The sequence below is a fragment of the Macaca thibetana genome, chromosome 1, assembly GCF_024542745.1.
Source record: "Macaca thibetana thibetana isolate TM-01 chromosome 1, ASM2454274v1, whole genome shotgun sequence".
NCBI classification, from domain to species: domain Eukaryota; kingdom Metazoa; phylum Chordata; class Mammalia; order Primates; family Cercopithecidae; genus Macaca; species Macaca thibetana.
In genome coordinates, this window is record NC_065578.1 from 54,459,754 (window position 1) to 54,476,730 (window position 16,977).

The window sequence follows — 16,977 nt, forward strand, 5'->3', positions numbered from 1 at the left end:
ACAAATCTCCCCTCACACACACACTACTCTTCGTGCTCTGCTCCTTCCCACCTGGGAGAGGCTTCACGCTGTTTCCTTACTAAATAGCTCTTCGCATATCTCACTGCATGTCCTGTTATCATTCAGGCTCACCTCCAGGTCACCTCCTTGGAGAAGCTTCCCTGACCTCCTGTTGAAAGCATTCTGTTATTCTCCAGTGCATTTTCTTCCCAGTACCTGCCAATATCTGAATTTATCTTTTATCTTTGTTTATTAACTGTCTTCTTCCATTAGAAGGTAAACTCTAAGAGAACTGGGACCACGCTATTTTATTCATAGCGTTATCTCCAGTGGTAGAAAGTGCCTGGTGCTGGATCCAAGGACAGTCTACACCCACACACCCACACACCCACAGATGTGCACACACACACATACACTAAAAAGCACTCTTCTTCCTCCCCTAGGTTCTGGACAATTTCAATAAATATAATAAAAGGGTAAAGACAGAAGTGAAAACATCACCTTTCTTACTAACAAGGGATAGTTGAGAAGTGTAGTTAGACAACGGTCACTGTCAAATTAGGCAGCCTTACCCCATCTGGTCCCAGGCAGCTCTATAGTGAATTAATCCCTCCTTCACCAATGCCAGGAACATAGGTGCATGCAAAATATTCTGTGAATGAACGAGGGAAGGAACAAAGGCTGTGATGAATTCCTGAGTCTTCACTCATATTGTCTCCCAGAAAAAGGCACAGAAGTAGGACTGCTGATTTAAAGATACAGGGCACAGATGGAAAAGATGCTAAGGATGGTTGGAGGCACAGGTAGGAGGAAGTCTGCAGAGAGTCTCAATGCCAGGCCCAGACATTGAGAAGCTGTTTAAGGTGAAGTTGGGGGTGGTCATACATCTTTTTATCCACCTCCGTCTGCTCATTTACCTAGGTGCTGTTTCTGTTATTTGGGGGAGGTGTAAGTGATTGCTGTCTCTATGAGTAGGCTCACTTTAGTTCTCCTTCCTGGTACAGTATTAAGCAACCCATCAGCCTTAATGGAGTTTGGGTCTGTATCACAACTCTCTTGTCTCAAAAATAACAAAAGCACACCTAACGTGTCTACTTGTCAGCGACCACAAGGTGCCATATTAATCAGAATTGGAATTTTTTGAAAAAGATAACCCTTGAGTTACAAACTGCCCCCACAGTATTTCCTTTAATGAAAAATGGAAGTTTGGGGAGCCACATAGATTGTCTGGAGCAGTCTGGCTATAGTGATAAATAAGAGACAAAAAAGTAATTGTCAGCACCATCAGGGGAAAGAGAAAGAATGTGGGTTAGGCAGAATACAGGTTATACACAAGTATGAGGAATAAACAACACCCCTAATTCCAGCAGCCTAGAAAAAGAAACCCTTTAAGAAAGAGGAAATGTCGTTTCTACCCTGAGCCACCACCACTAAATTATCTCATTGACCCAATATTGCTCAACATATAGAGACAGCTTTTTTTTTTTTTTTTTTTTTTTTGAGATGCAGTCTCGCTCTGTCACCGAGGCTGGGCTGGAGTGCAATGGCACGATCTCAACTCACTGCAACCTCCGCCTCCTGGGTTCAAGCGATTCTCCTGCCTCAGCCTCCAGAGTAGCTGGGATTACAGGTGCCGGCCACTGTGCCCAGCTAATTTTTGTATTTTTAGTAGAGACTGGGTTTCACTATGTTAGCCAGTTTGGTCTCAAACTCCTGACCTCAGGTGATCCACTTGCCTTGGCCTCGCAAAGTTCTGGGATTACAGGTGTGAGTCACCAAGCGTGGCCAGATCCAGATTTTTCTTGATGGTTTCTCTATTATTTCTCCAGGTATAATATATATATATATATTTATATATATATATATATATATATATGGTGTGTGTGTATATATATATGGTGTGTGTATATATATATGGAGGTGTATATATACTTGGAGGGGTGTGTGTGTGGTGTGTGTGTGTATATATATACACATATATATGTGTATATATATATAAAATTTCTTTTCTATTCTATCTCTCTGGTTTGGCTTGTTCCCACTGGGCAAGGTTAAGCCCACCCATGTGCTCTGTCAAATGCTTCAGTGTTTTGTGTGTGTGTGTGTGTGTGTGTGAGAGAGAGAGAGAGAGGGTGGAGGTCATGGGAGGATAGAGGTGTCAGAGGTCTCTGTGTAAAAACCAGATCTACTTACTGTTCTGGAATTGTTTTAAGATTTGAAGAGCTGTTACAGGTCACTAATGGCTTGGTGTCTTAGCTTTTCACCTTGCTTTGCTGTGGAAGAGACCTTGAGCACCAGGAATAGCATGAAATGCAGGAAGGGGGAAGGTAAAAGCAGTTTTACTTACTTTAGGATTTTACTTAATGTCTATTTGTAGAAGCCTACTCATTGAAATGAACATACCTCTCTATGTCAATCAATGGTATGCAAGATTGCAGGAAAAAACGTTCTCCACTAGTCAACATTTGAAAATGTCTTAAATGTCTTGTGTGGTTTTTTTCTTGAGATAAGGCTTCAGTCTGTCGCTTAGGCTGGAGGGCAGTGGTGTAATCACAGTTCATTGCAGCTTTGACCTCTTGGGCCTCAGCCTCCCGAGTATCTGGAACTACAGGCACATCACAATTACTGACTAATTTTTGTTTTAGTTTTTTTTAGAGACAGGGATCTCTGCTATGTTGACTAGGCTGGTTTGTAACTCCTGCCCTCAAGCAATTCTCCTACCTCAGACTCCCAAGTAGCTAAGATCACAGGTGTGAGCTGCCACCCCGGCCTGAAAATGTCTTTCAGTCAGAAATTTACCCACATTTGTGAAAATACAGGAGCTGCACAATATAATCCATAGAAAGCTTCTGAGCTTTCTGAGTTTTTGAGACAGACTTTGGGAATCCACTTTTCCAAGTTAGAAAGAAAATGTAAGAGTTCCTGTTTGGTGCTTAAACGTATTCTCAAGTATTTATCATTGTTTCACTCATATTGCCATTTAACTTTTCAACTGTTTATCCCTCGGTCCCCTAATGAAAACGGGGACAAGGAGGGTGTGTCAGTCACGGTCCCTGCAGGAAGCAGACGGCACATTCAGATGGAGTTTGGAAAAGAATTGAACAAAGGTTACCTATTTACAGAGGTGAAGCCAGGTTAGAGAAACAACTAGGGCTGAGGAGGCACCCAGGAGTAGCCACAGGGAGAAGTCTGCTGCCTGTTGGCCTAAAGGGGCCTTGTGGGAGCTGGAGTCGTGAAGGACGAGCTGCCCGGACTGGCATCTCAGAGGGGCCTTAGAGGTAATGCATTACCAGAACCCCTGTGCAGCAGCAGAGGGATCAGCGAAAAAATATTGACCTCACGCTCCTCTAGCTCTTAATCTTCCACCAGTGCCTTCACTAGCCAAACACAGCTGGAACCCAGAGGACAAGGAAACCCAAGAGATAAGGCCTGTAGCAGTTCACTCCTTGGAACATAGTGCAGTTTACAGAAGGGCCCTGAACAGAAGGTAACAACAGCTATCATGGTGCTACCCCCTGGTGGGGTGGCAAAAAGGGTGAATTTTGCCAATTACTATTGGTGCCCTTGATATTCCAGGTGAACAAAAAACTGGACTTAGCAGTTTCCCTGTGGATGGGACCACTTAGGAGAGAAAGTAAAAGCGGATGAGAACTTTGTGATTGCTTTTTTCTCATAATGAGCGTGACATCACCTAGACTTGGGCTATGCAAGGAATGAAAGAGGCAAAGGAGATCACACACTCTCAGACTGGTCTCCAGAGGCAGTAGGCAGCCCAGATTTGAAGTAACTGCCCCAGGTCTGGGAATTTCTGGCCTGTTCCTGCCAGAATGTTGCTCCATTTTCCAAGGAATTCAGGCAAAGGTTGATTTAAGAAGTCTGGGTTCTTTGAGAAATTGTCTTGGCCAAAGAAGAGCTGACTTAGCTCACCAGGTCTTCCATCCACAGGGATGAGCTTCTGTGACATCGCATCCTCAGTCTGAATGCTCCTGGCAGAGCCTGATGTGCACATAGTACTTCTAAAATATATTGATCAGAAATCATATTGCTCAAGACAGGGATTATCTTGCCATCAGAGCTAGCTTTGTGGATGAATGTACAGAGGGGTAACAGTTGATGGAAGGTGAAAAGTACCTTCCAAACCCATGTTCTTTTTCAGAGGCCTGTTTCTAACTTGTTTGTGTTGTTTACTCATTCATCATCTAAAAAATATATTTAGAGTGCAATGTGTCAGGCAGAGCCATCATAGCTCAACTCTAGAACCCCCCAACTTGTGCAATGCCATAGCCCTGTTAGGCTGTGTACTTGACCCAAATGACATAAGGAAAATATGGTACTTACCTTCTTAAGAACATAATTGGTTTGCATATATTCACACTTGCCTCTTCTCCAATTAATTCTCTATAGAAGACGCAAGTGATGATTGAAAAATACAGTGTAACCATGTGCCCCTCTGCTTAAAATCACTCAATGGCTTCCTGCTGCCCAGAAGGTCAACAGCAAAATCTTAGGCCTTGTGAGTGAAGAAGACAGATGATAGATCACAGTACAACATTGGAGGTCCTGCAATAGACACTAACCAAGTGCTGGTGCTCAGAGGATAGAGTCTGGGGCTATCCTCTTGAAAGTCCCACACTGGCTGGGCGCGGTGGCTCACGCCTGTAATCCCAGCACTTTGGGAGGCCGAGGCGGGCGGATTACGAGGTCAGGAGATAGAGACCATCCTGGCTAACACAGTGAAACCCCGTCTCTACTAAAGAATACAAAAAATTAGCCAGGCGCAGTGGCGAGAGCCTATAGTCCCAGTTACTTGGGAGGCTGAGGTAGGAGAATGGCATGAACCCAGGAGGCGGAGGTTGCAGTGAGCCAAGATTGTGCCACTGCACTCCAGCCTGGGCGACAGAGCGAGACTCCGTCTCAAAAAAAAAAAAAAGAAAAAAGAAAGTCCCACACCATCTATTACTTGGAATACGTTATCAAGTATCTAAACAAAAACAATATTTCCTGGGAGGTGGATGGTGTTAACTTTACCTGATAACAATTTTCAGATTTATTTGATAGAAAAAAATTGAACCTCTTTCTACCTATGTTTATGTGCCTCTTCAGCATTTAATCACTTAAGGCTCATACATCCTAAAGTGTTCTCCCTGGACCCCACTTCCCTCACTATTCATAGCTCCCCTTTTCCCTGCATAGCAAAACTTCTCAAAAGAATTGTCTTCTTCCTGGGAGGTCATTTTCTCATGCCTGTCATTCCTCATCTTCCAGCTTACTTCATCCTTTTTTACAATACCGTTATGCAATCAGAATGATTCTCACTAAGGTTAATAATGGCTGCCATGTTGCTAGAACAACTGGCAACTCTTCAATCCTCAGCTTGCTCAACTTGCAGCAACGTTTGATACTATGGACACCAGCTCCTTCTCAAAACACTTGCTGCCCTTGGCATCTGTGAAACACATTCTCCTAGCTTTCCTCTTCTTTCTTTGGCTATTCCTTCTTAATATTGTGGCTAGATTACCCTCCTCTGCATGATCTTCAAATGTAATTCCCAAAGGTTTTTCCCCACATGTCTTTCTCTTGTCCCTCTACCCTCTTTCCCTAACTGAACTCATCCCTACCCATGGCTTCAATGATCACCTATACAACAATAACACGAACATTTTATTTCATTAGCCCAATCTTCTCTTTTGAGATTCAGATTCACATATATTGACTTTTCTGTTCTAAAAGGCATCTCAAACTCAGCTTATTTAAAACCAAACTCATGATGTCCCATCTACCTCAAAACTGGCCTTTCTACAGTGAGTAACTCCACTATCTATTGACAAGTGTGGCTTCATTCTTAACACCTTCTCTCCATTCTTCCCAAAGACCAAGTACTGTTTTTTAACCCAACTATCTCTCCAGTCTGAACATATCTCTCTTCCTCCACTGCCATCTCCTAAATCTAAGCTACTATCACCTCTCCTTTGAACTGTGGCAATGGCCTGCTGATTGGTTTGCCTATGTGCACACTTACCTCTTCTCCAATTAATTCTCCATAGAACACCCACAGTGATCATGGAAAAATACAGTGTAACCATGTCCCCCTCTGCTTAAAATCACTCAGTGGCTTCCTGCTGCCTGGAAGGTCAACAGCAAAATGTTTCACAAGGCCCAAGGCCCTAAAGTGGTCTAGACCATAAATGATCCAGCCCTGAGTCCCTGCTTCAGTCCCAGCTCTTTTCGTTCTTCCTCTTGCTTAACCACACTGGCTTTCTTTCAGTTGTTCCTATTTTTGTGCTCCTCCTGCTTTAGGACCTATGGAGTGCTAGTCCTTCTTCCTAGAAACCCACTTCCCCTCTTTTCACTAAATTACATAAACCAACTTTTAGATCTTAGATTACATTTCCATTCCCAGGGAGTCTTTCTTGAACTCTAGGGTAGATGAGGCCCATTTTCCTTCTTAGTTATTTTAAATGTGTAATCATATGCTTCTATGGTTATTTGGTTAATGTTTGTCTTTTCTTCTATACTGTAATATTCATGATGTCTGAGTCCACTTCTGTTTTCCTTAGTATAGGATTCCTAGTTCTTAGTGTAGTACTAGGGACATAGTAGGCGCTCAATCACTTTTAGAAGAAAGAAAGCCTAAAAAGAAGGGCCCAGAGGAAAAGTGACTGAGGGTAAGTGGAGTATGACCTTGAGAATTACTCAAGACAGATATAGACAATTTGGTGGCTATGTCTTGACAGTGGTGACCCTCAGGCAGAAGAGAACTATGAGGGTGTGTCAGGGACAGAAGGCCAGGTCCACAGGCACCCTCTGTGCCTCTGTAAGGCTGCATCATGGCCGGGGGCACACACACTAACCTGTGAGTCCAAAGACCTGCTTTCAAGGCCTGGATTTGATGCTAACTAACTGTGTGTCCTTTCCCTGTCATTCACGACTTCATCTGTAAAATAACAGGGTTGGATTATTATATTAGTCAGGGCTCTTAGTTGCAAAGAAACAAATATTGCTTCTGGACAATTGAAGCAGAAAATGAACTGATTGAAAGGATGTTGGCCAGCTTACAAGATTACCTAGAACCCTGGAAGACCAGACCTAGAGGACAGGCAAAAGCAAGGAAGACTGTGCAGACAAGCCAGGGCCAGAATCTCAGGGAGGGACCAGACAGTGACGGGGCCACTGTGGCCGCTTGACACGCCAAGTGTCACAGCCTGCACCTGTGCCATGAATGGGCACAGAGTACCCCTGTACTGAATTGGCTGTGCTGTCCTTGGAAACTGGATGTTGCTGCCTTTGCTGCTACCCTTGGAAAGAATTCACCACTCTCCCTCCTTCTTTGCATCACTAACTCCTGACTCACAAACCTGAGCAGGTGCATCTGACAGTCTAAGCTAGGTCACACTTGGAGCCCTGGCTGCCAGGGGAAGTGGGAAAGCAGAGCTTTCCAGAGAAAGGGGCAGGCTCTGCCAGCCAGCTTCACTCCTGAGATGGAAAGTTCCCCAGTGTAGGAGCTGAAGGGTTCAGATTCTGGGTAGCCATGAACATCACATGTCCAGTACTAGGCCATCTCCAAGGACCCTCCAGTACTAATGTTTCCATGTTTCTGGGCACCACAGTGAGAATTGGCACAGTCATCACATCAACATTCTTTCCTTTAAATCAGCAGGTTCTAAGAGCTACATCAACATCTCTTTGCCACAGACAACTATGCTATGTATTACAAATCCTTATTTCTAGGTACTTGGGAGACATACTCTGCATGTCCTTGCCTTTGTGTTTAACTGAGCCACTGACACCAGGCTGTATTTCCTGGCCCCACAGCCCTAAAAATAGGGCATTATTGAATAGCCCAATAACCTGGTCAGAGCTCTCTGCCTGCCCCTGGCCTGTGTGTGGATTCATATTTTCAGTGAGCAGATGCCCTTTCCATTAGATGATCTATTTTTAAACTTGCCAAATGTCAATTCTCTCTCAAATGGCAATTCCCATTCTCAAAAACTCGCTGGTTTGTTTGTTTGTTTTCCTGGCAGAATTTACTCTACAATGTACAAAACACATTTGTCATTTATGGTTCTTTTTGGACAGAAGTACATTTTTAAATTCTTGCCTCTACTCTCTTCTTTTTTATTTGATTGAGAGCTAAGAGAACTGATGAAAAAGGGATTCTGGAAGTGCAGGGTCCAGGATGTTGGAGTGATTTATGCGCCTTCTTTTAATTCAGTTTCCACCATATCTGCTTCCTTTTTTGGCATTTAAAGTAGACAAGCTGCGGGAGCAAAGCAAACTTTATAAAATCATTCAGTGTGAATAGCTGATTCCGGCTTACTTTGTTGCCACTCCAAGGTAACACAGAGGTGTGAATATAAAGTAATATGACTGATGCTTAAAAACCTCCAGACATCTGACACATCCAAATGAATGCTGAACTCCTCAGAGTCCCCTTTGGATGACATTGTTGTTGGTTTGACAGTATTCTCTTTTTGCTCAAAGCACTTTTGGAATATTTTTTCAGAATCATCTCCCCAAGTGTGGATCAGACCCTCAAATGTCCTCAGGGCCTGAGGGGCATGGGGCGTTAGCTCCGGAGATGGAGCTGTCCTACTCTTTGGAGATGGTGTGAGAGAGGCATTAGTCTGACCATAGTGAAAAGGGTGTGAGCTTTGGAGTCAGATGATTTGGGTTCAAATCTTCTCTTTCCCACTTACAAGCTTGGCCATGCTGCTCAACATCTTGAGGCATCAGATTCTTTGTGTAAAATGAAGGAAGTACAACTTCCTTGCAGGGTTGTCATGAAGGTTAAATGAATTAATGTATACAGAGTTCTGACACCTGGTCAAAATGTAGAGTATTAATACTGTTCTCTCATCCACTGTTTATTTTTTTTCCTTCTTTTTTTTTTTGAGACAAGGCCTCATTTTGTCACCCAAGCTGGAGTGCAGTGATGTGATCACTGCTCACTGGAGCTTTGATCTCCCAGGCTCAAACCATCTCCTGCCTCAGACTCCCAAGTAGCTGAGACTACAGCTGTGCACCACCATGCCTGGCCAATTTTTTATTTTTTAAATTTTTTTGCAGAGATGGGGTCTCATCATGTTGTCCAGGCTGATCTCGAACTCCTGATGTCAAGTGATCCAACCCACCCTGGCCTCCCAAGGTGCTGGGATTACAGGCGTGAGCCACCCTACCCAGCCCTCAACTGTTCTTCCTAATACACTGTGTCCAGCCAAATGAAGCTGCTTTGCTCTTCCTGTGTGTTTAGTGATGCTGTTCCTTAAAGACAGTCCCCTCTTTAATGCCCTCTGTCTCACCTTTGTATGTCCCAAACCTCTTTCTCCTTTAAGTCTGGCTCAAATAGAAATAGGAATACTAATGAATAAAAAAGTTAAGCAATTTACCCAAGGTCTTACGACTCTTACGCCAGTAGTAGAGGCAGACTTTGGGCCCAGGCTGTCAGACACCAGTGTCTACACTCTACAATGTCCACACTACAACATTAGGCTATGCTACCTACTTGTGTAACTGCCTCTACAAATTCCACTATCTTCATGAAGCTTAGCAGATCTCTCTTAGAACACCCTCTTCTACCTTTGAATTCTATGTACTCCACTTACAAAGCTTTTCTAATGAAACATATATCTTTCCACATAATATTAGAATCATTTGGTTACTGGTCTCATCTCCCTGCTAAACTGGATGTTTAATAAGTGCTATTTTTTCCATAATACTCTTCTTGATACCTTGCGTAATCTATTGTGCTCAGGAATATTTATTCAGCAAATTATTTTAAAATGCAAATCTGATTATGTCTCTTCTCTGTTTAAAATGTACCATTTCCTTTAAGATAAAAACTGAAATTTTCAATGTAGCAAGAAGGTCCTGAGCAACGAGTTTCCCACCCTGCTAGTCTCACTTTACCACTGCCCCTAGCTCACTGCTGCCCAGCTACCAGTGGCTTTTTGTCCACACTCCAAGCCACCAACCCGCCTCAGGACCTTCTCACCGGCTCTCCCTGTCCCTGGAAGACTGGGTTCTCTTTCCCCACATTGACCTTAGCTCCCTCCTCTCATGACTATTCTGATGACCTTCCCTTGTTACTTTGCCTCCAGGCACCACTGCCCTTCTCAGGAATGGGTGTGTAACATTCTGGCCAGGTCTGACCAGTCCTTTGAGAGGAGACCAACCTGGGGGCCCTGACTCTGCCCTCACTTTCCTAGTGGGAAATCCAGGTTGGCTGACACTTGGGGATCTGGGCCCAACGTCTGTAGGGGCCTCTGGAGCAACAAAGGCTGCTTGTCCAGTCCAGCTCACCCTGTCATGGAGGAGGCAAGCTCTGACTCCATGCCAAAGATTGATCCTGACAGTGGCACTTTCTAAAGGGACTTGTATCCTTCATCTCTCCTTGGCTCATATATTCTGGCTGCCAGCAGGCCTGGCTCAAAGCCATCTTGGCAAAGAAAAATTTGTATAGCCTGGTTGGTTTAATTTTGTTTTCTTCCCACCTAATCCCAGGCAGAAATATCTCCAAACAGCTTTTATATTATCGGAGATAGGATGGGGGAGCTATGCAGGGGAGGAAAGGGATCAAGACAAGGACATATAAGTTGGAAATAGGTTATTTCTTCATTTAAAAATACTATATGCTGGGCTTGGTGGCTCACACCTGTAATCCCAGTAATTTGGGAGGCTGAGGTGGGATGGATTGCTTGAGGCCAGGATTTTGAGACCAGCCTGGGCAACATAGTGAGACTCTGTCTCTATAAAAATTTTTTTAAAAAATATGTGTTAGTTTTACAATAATTGGTAACATTTACTAAACATCTGCTAGGTCCCGGGTATTGTACCAGCAATGTGGACATATATTAGTTCCTTTAATTTTCCTAATGATAGCCCTTCGAGTTAGGTCTTATTATTAGTCCCACTTTATAGACTAAAAAGTTGAGACTTAGGAAGGTTAAACAACTTGTCCAAGCTTAGTAAGTAGGACAGGTGGGCTTAGAGCTGAAGATACGGGAATGTTTGCTGAATTTTCTGCCATGGGAATAAGAATATCAAATTATATTACGGTTTTGAGTGCAGGGGTCCAGCAGAGAATGATCATCAAAACAGTAGATTCCAGAAAGATTCAAGTGTGAACCCTGATATTCCCCAGGTGTCCACGTGTCAATGATTACTTTTCATTAAGTAATCATTGTAATCAGTAATGGATGGTTATTCTAGTTCACTGGGAAGCAGCCTGGTGCAAAGGAGAGAACATGAGCTTTGAAGTCATATAGACCTTGGTTTGAAACTGAACTCAGACTCTTCTTTTTGTCTGTTTGTTTGTTTATTTGTTTTTGAGACAGGGTCTCGCTCTGTTGCCCAGGCTGGAGTGCAGCCGCGTGATCTCAGCTCACTACAACTTCCGGCTCCCAGGCTCAAGTGATTCTCCTGCCTCAGCCTCCTGAGTAGCTGGGATTACAGACAGGTACTACCACTGCCTGACTAATTTTTGTATTTTTAGTAGAGATGGGGTTTCACCATGTTGGCCAGGTTGGTCTTAAACTTCTAACCTCAAATGACCCACCCGCCTTAGCCTCCCAAAGTGCTAGGATTACAGCGGTGAGCCACCACGTCCAGCCTGAACTCGGACTCTTCTATCTGTGTAGCCCAGTACAATTTATGTAATATCACGGTGACTCAGTTTTCTCATCTTTAAAATGGTGCTGTGATTCATTACTCATAGGGATGCGAAGATTAAGCTGGAAAACACAGTGAAGCTTCCTGCACTATGCCTGGCATGTAGACAGTGACCAATAAATGGTAGGGATGTTCCAATACCATTATTAGCCTCCCTCTAATATATTATTGTTGGATGGTGATTCTACTATAATATTTGCACTAAGGTATGCCATCTCTTAGAAGCCCTATTAAAAGAAAATGCCATAGACGGGAAACACATTATACTATGATCAGTCTGAATTATTAAGTTTTTTTTTTTTTTTTTTTCTTGAGATGGAGTCTTGCTCTGTTGCCCAGGCTGGAGTGCAGTGGCACAATCTCAGCTCACCGCAACCTCCGTTTCCTGGATTCAAGCTATTCTCCTGCCTTAGCCTCCTGAGCAACTGGGACTACAGGTTCCTGCCACCACACGGGGCTAATTTTTTGCATTTTTAGTAGAGATGGGGTTTCGCCATGTTGACCAGGCTGGTCTCGAACTCTCAACCTCAGGTGAACCGCTCACCTCGGCCTCCTAAAGTGCTGGGGTTACAGGCATGAGCCACCGTGCCTGGCCATTGTCTTAATTAATAATTAAGCTACACAGATGGGCCTCAACTTACAATGGTTCAAGTTACGATTTTTTGACTTTATGATGGTGTGAAAGCCACATGCGTCTGGTAGAAAGCATACTTCAGATTTTGGATTTTGATCTTTTCCTGAGCTAGTGATATGAGGTAGGGTACTCTCTTGCAATGCCGGGCAGCAGAAGTGAGCCACAGCTCCCAGTCAGCCACGGAATCGCAAGGGTAAAACAGTACTTTACCGCATATGGTGTTGCCAACGTTTTTTGAATATTGTGTTTTCATATCTTACCATGTCTATAAAATGCCCACCTGCAAACAATATTTAACATTTATTATAAAATAGGCTTTATGTTAGACGAGTTTGCCTAACTATAGGGTAATGTAAGTCTTCTGAGCACGTTTAAGGTAGGCCAGGCTAAGCTATGATGTTTGGTATGTGGGTGTATTAAATCCATTTTGGTTTAGGATACTTTCAACTTAGGATGGGCTTATCTGGATGTAAGTTAAGGAGCATCTTTTTATTGTGCAAGCTTTCTGGAAAGTAAGATGGCAACTTACAAAAAAAAAAGGCCTTAAATTAGTAATACTAACAACAGCTGCCTCCATTTAGTTACGGCCTATTATGGTTTCACATCTTTTATTTTATTGTTAATCCTTGTAACTACCTTGTGGGAATGATACTATTATCATTTGCTTTATGAGGTTTACGAAGAGATTAAGCAACATGGTTGAAGCCTCCTGAGAGTAGGTGGTGAAGAAAGGATTTAAATCCAGGCCTCCCTCCAATGTCTGTGTTTACCTCATCAAGCCTTTCTGTTGTCAGGCCTGGCAGTCCCACTTTTGGGAAAATATCCTAAGCAAATAATTTAAAAAGAAAAGAAGGTCATTTGTTAAAACAAAACCAAAATGAAAAATATTTATAGCTCTGTAATGTTCATCACCCAGCCCTATGACCTCAAATTGGAAGATGGAATGGCAAGCTCCCACACATTAACATAAGATGGCAAGCTTCAAAAGACAAATGCATCAATTACATCAGTAGAGAACATCTGAAGCTACACTTAATAAAAAGGATGGGCTCCAAAATAGCACCAAAAAGAATATGCGTACACTTCTCTAAAGTTAGGTGAAATTGATGTCTGTATGCTAGTAAGAATCAGAAGTATTTATAGAGGTATGCAAATGATTAGTATATGAAGCTTCCTTCCTTGCTGTTGTATTTTTGGGCAGAGCAGTTTAAATATTGTAGTCAATAAAAAAAGAAAGAGAAAAAAAAATGCTGAATCAAGTTTTAAAAAAAGGAGATTTTTTTTTTTTTTAAACTCTAGACTGAAGTGGCAAAAACCAGCTTCTTTAAAACACTAAAACAAAAAAGTAATTACTATCTTAAAGAGGGATTGATTTATTTATTTATTTATTTATTTATTTGAGATGAAGTGTCGCTCTGTCACCCAGGCTGGAGTGCAGTGGTGCGATCTTGGCTCACTGCAACCTCTGCCTCCCAGGTTCAAGCAATTCTCTTGCCTCAGCCTCCCAGGTAGCTGGGACTACAGGCATGAGCTACCATGCTGGGCTAATTTTTTGTATTTTTAGTAGAGGCAGAGTTTCACCATGTTGGCCAGGCTGGTCTTGAACTCCTGAGCTCACTTGGGACCCCTGCCTCCCAAGGTGCTGGGATTACAAGCATGAGCCACCGCACCTGGCCGGCCAGGTTTTATTTATTATAGTGTTCCCTTACTTGGAAGGTGAGAGCTCTTAGGGGTGTACTAGGATAGCGATAGAGGGACTCTAAATTTTTAGTATATTTCATAAAACATGATGGACATTATATACTTTAACTGCATATTTAAGCACCTTGGCAATAGTTTGATAAAACAAAAAGGTAGAAGATCTTGGGCTCTGTTATCAGGTTACCTGGTTTTTTTTTTTTTTTTTTTTTTTGAGACGGAGTCTTGCTCTGTTGCCCAGGCTGGAGTGCAATGGCATGGTCTCAGCTCACTACAACCTCTGCCTCCAGGGTTGAAGTGATTCTCCTACCTCAGCCTCCTGAGTAGCTGGGACTATGGGCCCTCACCACCATGCCCGACTAAGTTTTGTATTTTTAGTAGAGATGGGGTTTCACCACACTGGCCAGGCTGGTCTCGAATTTCAGACCTCAGGTGATCTGCCCACCTCAGCCTCCCAAAGTACTGAGATTACAGGTGTGAGCCACCATGCCTGGCTACCTGGGTTTTAATTCTAGCTTGTTACCTAGTTGCTGTGTGATGCCAGGGAAGCTAAGCCCTTCTGTGGCCTTGTCTGTAAAATGCGGATAATAATAATGCCTACCTCAATGGATTGCTACCTAGCACATGATAAGTTTTCCATAAACATTAGCTATTATTAAGCCATAAAACTGCATTGATTTGACCTGGAATTATATCAGTTCAGCATGAATTTTATCTCAAGCAAATCAGAAGTATTGATTGACAATTGTACAAGCTTCTGATTGCTAAAATATGGAGAAATAAATAAACTATGAGCCAATGTACTTTGATCAATAAAATCTTTGAAAATTATAGGAGAGAGGAAGAAGAGAGGGAAGGATAAATGACAGGGATGTTTGGTGATAACATCTGAGGATGAATACACAAGACAGATACATTCTGATAAGGACCAGAGGAACAGGAGGCCTGGGTAGAGAACAGAAGTGAAAACTGAAGCCACGACACGCTTTTGCCAGAATCAGAGAGAGAGGGTCAAGCTGTTGAAGTCTGGCTTTTCCTGAAGACAGATCATTATCCTCCTGTACTCTCGGTGCTTTGGTTAGAGTGCAACACCTGACCCCACACCAGGACTTGTAGAGGTGAAAATGTGTTTCAGAAGGCATCTGTGCAACCTAGATGCTAGCTGGGGCTCCCGCTCCCTGGGAACTCTGGTTAACCTCGACCTGAACCCAAACAGCACAGCCTGTGACATCATGAGTCCTCTATGCAATTTTTCTCTTGCTCTGATCTCTTCCTCCACCTCTCTGCTTTGTGCTCCCTGCCCCAAGTCAATTCACAGGCAAAGGTCTGCCTTTCCACCAAGTTCTACAACAACCCACATGCACCAATTCTTTTTTTTTTTTTTTTTTTTTTTTTTGAGACGGAGTCTAGCTCTGTTGCCCAGGCTGGAGTGCAATGGCCGGATCTCAGCTCACTGCAAGCCCCGCCTCCCGGGTTCACGCCATTCTCCTGCCTCAGCCTCCCGAGTAGCTGGGAGTACAGGCGCCCGCCACCTCGCCCGGCTAATTTTTTTTGTATTTTAGTAGAGACGGGGTTTCACCGTGTTAGCCAGGATGGTCTCGATCTCCTGAACTCGTGATCCGCCCGTCTCGGCCTCCCAAAGTGCTGAGATTACAGGCTTGAGCCACCGCGCCCGGCCACACCAATTCTTTTGTGAGCTTAGTTACGCTGCTGAAGATGGCTGGGCAGTTCTTGCAGGTTGGCGGTTCTAGCCACAGAGCTTTCTGCCTTCTCCCAGTTCCATTTCCTCCATTTTTCTGGTCTCTTTCTCTTTCCTCCCTCTGGTCCCAACACAAGTGTCTCCCCTGCCTCACACAGGGGAGACGTTCCAACCCAACCACTTAATGTATTTTGCCAACTAAGAGAGTTTACTCATCCTAAGAGGAAGTCTGTTTAAAGTGTTTTTCCATTCACATAACAGGTGTATTAGGCTAGACCAACACTGGTGTGACCATGTTTTATGCAAAAGAGTGCTTATAAGTAATATATCATTATTGACTGGGCACGGTGGCTCATGCTTGGCCAACATGGTAAAACCCCGTCTCTAATAAAAACACAAAATTAGTCGCGTGTGTGCCTGTAATCCCAGCTACACAGGAGGCTGAGGCAGGAGAATTGCTTGAACCTGGGAGGTTTCAGAGGGCCAAGATTGCGTCACTGCACTCCAACCAGGGCAACAGAGTGAATGAGATACCACCTCAAAAAAACACACACAAACAAAAAACAAAAAATAATAATTATTAAAAATATAAAAATGGTTATAAATAAACAGTGGCCTACCTGTGGAGTTTTGGCAAAAGAGAACGCCGGTGGTGGCAAGGGTTTAGGACTAAGAGTAAGACTATGGGGAGTCACTGAAGGATTTTAGTGCGTCTTCTGGGAAGGTCAGTCTATGCTGGGCACATGACAGGGAGGCAGAGGTGGATGCAAGGAAACCACAGGCAGGAAACAAGAGGCTCAAGGATAAGGCTTGTTAGTGGCAGTGGAATGGAGGGATGGATTCAGAAGGTTGAGCTTATGGAAGTCAGTGGCCAAAGGATGTGGGAAGCTGGGGAAGGATTAAGAATTAGGGTGGCCCTTATCCTGGTTGGCTTGAAACTTTACCAGTTGTAAAACTGAAAGTCATACATGCTGTGAGACCCCTCTTCCCTGAGCAAACCAGGATGGTTGATCTTTTCCTGGGCTTATGACTTGAGAGAGTAGGGGGTTAGCAATGCCATTCATCAAAAGGAAGAATATAGAAGAAATAAGTTAGTGGAATGATAGGGTAGGAGGGGAGGTGGTGTTTGGTGATAATAGAGTCTGAAATAAAATGTGTTTGAGATGTCTGTGGGATATCCAAGTCATGACAATAGCATCACGGTCGGATAAAAGGACAAGGTAGGCAATACAGGCTTGATAATAATAAATTGACAAGCACAACCATCACCTAACAAAAA